Source organism: Drosophila obscura, unplaced genomic scaffold (genome assembly GCF_018151105.1).
Source record: "Drosophila obscura isolate BZ-5 IFL unplaced genomic scaffold, ASM1815110v1 contig_213, whole genome shotgun sequence".
Lineage (NCBI taxonomy): Eukaryota > Metazoa > Arthropoda > Insecta > Diptera > Drosophilidae > Drosophila > Drosophila obscura.
Genome location: NW_024542805.1, coordinates 596,370 through 603,157, shown reverse-complemented (window position 1 = coordinate 603,157; position 6,788 = coordinate 596,370). Strand labels below are relative to the sequence as shown.

The 6,788-nt window shown below is 50.3% G+C and overlaps 1 pseudogene; it reads right to left on the bottom strand.

Annotated features, from left to right (window-relative positions):
* Nucleotides 1-303: 303 nt before the first annotated feature.
* Nucleotides 304-2,288, bottom strand: LOC121404553 (annotated as a pseudogene).
* Between the last annotated feature and the right edge of the window lie 4,500 nt (nt 2,289-6,788).

Genomic DNA, 6,788 nt, shown 5'->3' with positions numbered 1-6,788 from the left:
AGCGAGCCGATTTTCCAGGCAAAGAAGTCGTTGTCGGGTCAAGCAGCCTAAATATTATTTCATTATTTCATTATGTCCATTATTTGTACTGTACAAATCATTGTTAATCAGCCTATGTTTATGCACGGCAGCGGCCGCTCTTTCATTTTATCTCGCCTTCTTCGCTTTGTTGTTAGGTTAGGTTAGGTTGAGGCGGCTGTCGGGATTGTCAGAGACCCGACACACCTAGGCCGGTTTCGGCCCATTGTGATACCGCATATATCGTTCCCTTGTCCCTCGTGAGACCCTATGTTATCTATTATCCCATCCGGATGCCCTTATGAAGCCTGCGATCCGTCTGGGACTGATTGTAGACATGTCCGAAATGTCAATTAGAAAAAGAGCGCCCAAGTATTGAAGTCTCCTTCTACTGAGAGCCGGACAGGAGCAGAACAGGTGTTCCACAGTCTCCTCCTCGTCCTCATCTCTACAGCTTCGACAGAAGTCGTTATATGGGGCGCCCAGCCTGTTTGCATGTGTGCCTACTAGCCAGTGTCCCGTAAGGGAGCGTATGACTAAGCTGCACCTACTCCTACTGAGTTGTAAAGCTCATCGGTGCGCTTCCTAATAATGTTAGGCCATGTTTGCCGAGTTATGCGACATAGTGGCACAGTTTGCCATCTGTCATTTATTAATCGCTTAAAATGTTCTTTTATTTTGAGCTTGCAGGTGGCCATTGGCATACGAATATCCTCCTTATCATGGAGAAGGGGGATTGTTGTACCAGCTCTGGCCAGCTCGTCGGCTATGCAGTTGCCTTCAATGTCCTGGTGGCCCGGGACCCATATTAGGCTGATGACGAACTGATAAGCCATCTCATGAAGAGATTTGCGACAGTTTGCCACGGTAGCCGAGCTTGTTGTTATCGCATTCAGCGATTTGATCGCAGCTTGGCTGTCACTATAGATATTTATATGAGTTGCCGCAGGGACTAGTTCCTGAAGACAGCTCAAAGCTTCCTTGATCGCTATGACTTCCGCTGGGAAGACACTGCAGTGATCCGGGAGCCTGAAGGATTGTCTTATGTTCAGCTGTTCGGAGTAGATTCCTCCTCCGACCTTGTTGTCCAGCTTTGAGCCATCAGTAAAGATTCGAATGGCTCCCTTTGGACCAGGTGGTCCCTCTAAGCCAGTTGTTTCTGTGAGTGATGATTGTTTCGAAGGGGTATCTGTATACTCCTTGAACGAGTAGTCCGTTTTTGTGGGGACGATTTTGTTTCCATTTAGGATGGACGCATGACCGGTGTGATGTGACACCCATTGGTCAGAGTCTCTAAGACGGATTGCGGCCATTTCTGCCTGCTCCTTACCTGCAAGGTCAAGGCTCTGCAGGCATAGGATAGCATTTAGCGCATCCGTTGTGGTGTGCTCAGAGCTCCACTGATGCATAGCTCTGAAAAGTACGCTGCACCTTGCCCAGTTTTTTAGTGATGTTCCCCTTCGATAGGGCAGGCCACCACACTGAGACTCCGTAGAGCAGTATTGGTCTTACTATTGCTAGGTAAATTCATTGGACTATTCTTGGGTTCATGCCCCATTTTAGCCCAATGGCCTTCTTGCAAGTGTAGAGGGCTATCGTAGCCTTCTTCACTCTGTCTTTGATGCTCAGGTTCCAGCTAAGCTTTTTGTCAATTACCAACCCTAAGTAACTGGCACTGTCGCTGAAGGAGAGCCTGCATCCGTTTAGTATTGGGGGGTTGAGGGACGGGATTTTGTATTTGGTTGTAAACAACACAAGTTCCGTTTTAGAGGGATTAACTCCCAGTCAACGCGACTCTGTCCATTCTGAGAGTCGCGCGAGCTTTGCGGTCATTAGATCGCAGAGTGTTTGAGGGAATTTTCCCGAGAAGATAATGGCAACGTCGTCCGCGTATGCTACCACCTTACAGCCCTCCCCTTCCAGGTCACACAGAATCTTGTTGACTGCTATGTTCCATAGAAGGGGAGACAGGACACCACCTTGCGGGGTGCCTCTGTTGACATACCTTGACTGAGTGGACGATCCCATTGATGATGTCACTGTCCTGCATGTGAGCAATTGATCTATGAGCATCACCAAGTGACGATCCACTCCCAGGTCAGTCAGGGCCTTTGTGATGGCTCCTGGTATGACGTTGTTAAAAGCTCCCTCAATGTCTAGGAAAGCGATTAAGGAGTATTCTTTGACGTGTAGAGGTTCTCTCTACCGCCGAGATCACTAATGAGTGCCGTTTCCGTGGATTTTCCTTTTTGGTAGGCATGTTGTGCGCCAGACAGCCACTGAGGATTTATGGTTGTCCTCAGCTGCAGCCCGACTAGTCTCTCAAAGGTTTTGAGAAGAAAGGACGATAGACTTATTGTCTGAAGTCTTTTGGGGTTGTGTGTGAAGGTTTCCCTGCTTTAGGGATAAAGACTATTTTAGCCTTTAGCCAAGCTCGGGGGATTTTTCCCACTGTCAGTATCTTCCTGAAGATACTTTGCAGCCAGTTGATGGCCATGTCCCCGGCTTTTTGTAACTGAGCCGGAATGACTTGGTTCGGGCCAGGCGATTTGAAGGATTTAAAGCTGTTTACTGCCCAGCTAATATTCCGTTTTGTGAGGATGTGCACCATCGAGGTTTCCGGGCCTTCACTTGGGGTGTCTGCCGGCTCGATGGTACACCCAGGAAAATGAGTGTCGAGTAGAATGTGTAGGGAGTCCTCACTAGAGTTTGTCCACGTATCATCCGTTCTCTTGAGATATCCCACCGAGGGGGATGTTTTTGACAGGATCTTGCGTAGTCTTGCGGCTTCTGACGTGTCTTCAATTTCGGAGCCGAGGCCCTTTTTGCTCTCCTTGTTTATTTTTTGTATAGGGTTAGCTTACTTTTATAATTTTCCCAGTGCGCTTCCTCGCTGCTGCTTTTGGCTCCGTTAAAGAGAGTCCTGCAGTCTTTCCGGAGGGTATCTATATGTTTAGACCACCAGGGGGGCTTCTTTTTCCCTCTTGGTTTGGTTGGGGGCACGCTGCCATGAAGGCCTTATTGCAAGCTTCCGTGAAATTGTCCACAAGACGATTAAGATCGTAATTCCTCCATTTTTGCACTATATGTATCCCAGTTGGCTTTCCTGGGATTAGTATAGTTTGTGGGTGTGGTGCTTTCGAGCGATAGGATTATCTCGATGTACCTGTGGTCGGAGAAGGAGTGGTCCTCTAGGACTGTCCAACTTTTCATTATTTCTGACAGTTTGTGAGACAATAGAGTGAGGTCAATAACCTCTTGACGGTTTTTTATGATGAAAGTGGGGTCATTAACCCGATTACCAATAATTAGGTTGGAGTTTAGGATGAAGCTGAAAAGTGACTCACCCCTTACATTTGTATCCGAGCTCCCCCATTGGGTGTGGTGAGCGTTGGCATCGCAGCCTATTAATAGGCTTGTATCCGACCTCTCGCTGTCACTGGCTATCTTGCGACCAAGGTCACTGGGAGGATCGCTTTCCTCGTGAGCCATGTAGGACGACACCAGGTTCAGGCGTGTCCCTTGTAGCTCTAGGCTAGCTGCCGTGTTGTCGCCATTGCTAAAATTGTGGAGCAGAAAGATATTTAGGTGCTTTCTTGCTAGTATGCAGGTTCTAATTTTACCTTCAGTTTGGGCTACAATCAGCTTGTAGTCCTTCGTCGCTAATCCACAGACCCTGCCTCCTACCACCCAGGGCTCTTGGATTAGGACTATGTCCCCTCCGCTTGCGGCTAAGCGGAGTATTAGGGCAGCGGATGCTGCTTTACAGTGGTGGAGATTTATCTGCAGAAGCCTCAGAGACTTCGTTAGAGTCATTCTCCACCACTGTTATATCGGCGTCAGAGTCGTCGAGGATCTCGTCCCGACACAGCGCCTCAAAATCGAGCATCAGCTCCGTCTCCGAGGAGTAGCTCTCCAGGGCCGGCTCCAGGTCTACTTCGGGTGCCTCGATCTCCGAGGCAACGTCCTGCTCAACTGGGTTGTTGACAGAACGCGCCTCGGCCGCTGCATCCGACTTGTAGACCTTCATGGTCACCGAGCTGAACCCAAAGTTGAGCTCTCCCTTGGCTGCTTCGATCGGGGCTAGCGATTCCTTATTTAGGACTACCACTGCCTGATTTGTGGGGCCCTTTGATGCCTCCACTTTGACCACCTTCCAATCTGAGGTTGGCAGTGTAGGGTTGCATCTCTGCAACATCGTGAGGATCCGCTCGGGCTCCTTAAAGGTGGCCGGCACCCATATACGGGCCCTTGGTCTACTGGGCACCTCGCTCCAGTCCACAGCGACGAGCTTCGCCCCAGCGTAGACCTCTCCGATTTGCGCCACCGCAGCTTTGTATAGTTTCACGGAGCGCTCATCTTCGCAGGCTACCACTTTAATGCTCCCCTGGAACCATCCCATGTCTTTGCAGACTGGGGGTGGCCCGGGATCCTTCTCGAGACGCTCGAAGCAGCGGTCGGCCAGTGCCGCTTCCACCCACTTCCATTGGCTTCTGGTATTTTCCCCCTCCGCGCTGCCTTTGTCGAGAACGCCTATCAGCGTCCTCTCCTTGGCAATCTGCGCGAAGGATACGTTTGGTATCACCCTGAAGCGCTTCGCGGCAGGTCCGGGCGTCTCTTGAGAGCGCTGCCTCTTCGGTTGTGCGGCCACCTTCTGTGGCTCCACACTGAAGTTGGCAGCACCGCCGAGGCCCATTCCATTTTTCAGCCAGTCTGCTGTTGGACTGACTTCCTGGCTGGCGTTCTGCCGACGGAGTATGTGCCCAGCACTCTCTTTTCGGCATAGCTATATTTCCTGGTTTGGACACTGGTTGATGGTAAGCCATCACCCGCCGCTTCACCGGAAGGTTGAGCAGCCGCAATATTGCTTAGCTGCCCTACCATGGTATCAGTTTTGGGTGTTGGCTTTCCACCCATCCCAGGTTTGGGATGGGACCCACCCGGATTCATACCCGCGTCTTTCACCGTGCAGGTCTTTCCTGCGTCTGAGCGGATCGGGCCAGGCCTTTGGGCCGCTGCCTTCTCCCGCGTGGGATTTATCCCTGCAGGCATTTGGGGAGTGCCTCTCTCGTTTCTATACCCGTACTCAAAAAAGAGTTAAGGGGTATATTAGATTTGTGGTAAAAGTGGATGTGTGTAACGCAGAGAAGGAAACGTTTCCGACCCCATAAAGTATATATATTCTTGATCAGCATCAATAGCCGAGTCGATATAGCCATGTCTGTCTGTCCGTCTGTCTGTCTGTGTGTCTTGTTGAGCGCCTAGATCTCAGAGACTATAAGAGCTAGGGCAACCAAATTTCGTTTCCAGACTTATGTGATATCCGACTGCTACAAGTGTGTTTCAAAATTTCGCCCCGCCCCCTTCCGCCCCCACAAAAGACGAAAATCTGTAGCAGACACATTTTTAAAGATACGATAAAACTAAAAACGCAGTATCGTAGAGACCATATCTACCAGACTGCCGAATCTGAATCAGATCGGATTATAATTATAGCCAGAATGAAGAAATTAATTTTCTGTTGCTTCCCATCCCCCTCCTGAAAACGACAACGCAACTCATTTTCCTTCTCGCTCGCACACTCTGCCGCGTTCAGTGCGCGAGCAACCCCTAGCTGAGGAGATGTAGAATATGAATGGAACATGTACAATCTACATGTTAGATGTAGAATAGACATTGTATATGTAGATGTTGATAGCAGATGTAGCAAAAAAATGTAAAATGTAAAATGTTATTTTTTTTTTCTAAAATTCTAAAAAATCATAAGCTCAATAATGTATATACTGACTGAGTACGGGTATAAGTAGAGTCGTGTCCCCAGAAACGACTCACACGTTCCTTCTCGTTGTTTTTGTTGTTGTTTATATTTTCGTTTTTTTCCATATAGTTCCCACGTGCTGCAGAGAAGGGGAACGGTCCACCCCGGCAGAGCTCTGCGTTACCCGGGTAAGGCATAATTAGAACAGGGGGCTGCCAAGTCCCTGAGCTCTCCGTTCACGACTGGGCTAGTTTTATACCGGGCCCCCAGCCAGGCTGACTCTTGGCACGGGTCGAGTGACACCTTAGTCCGGCCCGGTGTGATTGGGATGGGATGGGATTGTGTGAGCTACTTAATGAGAGGCGGCACCACAAGCGCATCGTCAGTGTTGCTGCGTCGCGAACACCCGCTGGCTGTCCGGGACTGCTTATTTCGGTACTCTCCCTCAGAGCCAACTTAGTTGATACTCTTTGGGATGCCCGCTTATTCGCAGCTGACCTACCCACTAGGGTAGGCCGTTCGCTTTCCGCAACCTGCGACCCGTCCGGTGGCCTCAGCTAGGCCCCCTCTGAGCCACCTCAAAGCCCAATAGGATCATCGGATCGCTTTGTTGTTGCAGTTGCAGCATCTAAGCTGGTCTATCGCGTTCCATATGACTCATATCGCTCGCTTTCGGTCTCTTTCAAGACTTGCTGCATGGTGCGCTGGCAAGTCGGCCCATTTGTCCTTGCAGCCAGTTGAGAGATAATCTTCGTATCCACCGCATCGCTTTATTATATCGGTCGGCCGGCGAAAATCCTCCAGCTGAACCCGCCCCGAGGGTGCCGGCCGGGCAATGGGCACTGCATTATCCCGGATCGGGTGATGCACTGTCGCTTGCCCTGTCCGGGGTAATGCAGTGTCTAGCCAAGGCCGGGTCCAGGTCCTCCCGACCAAAAATCGTGGGAACTGAACCATGGCCATGGCTGGAGGTGCCTGGCGGGTAGGCATAAAACGCTAGGGGGTGGTTCCC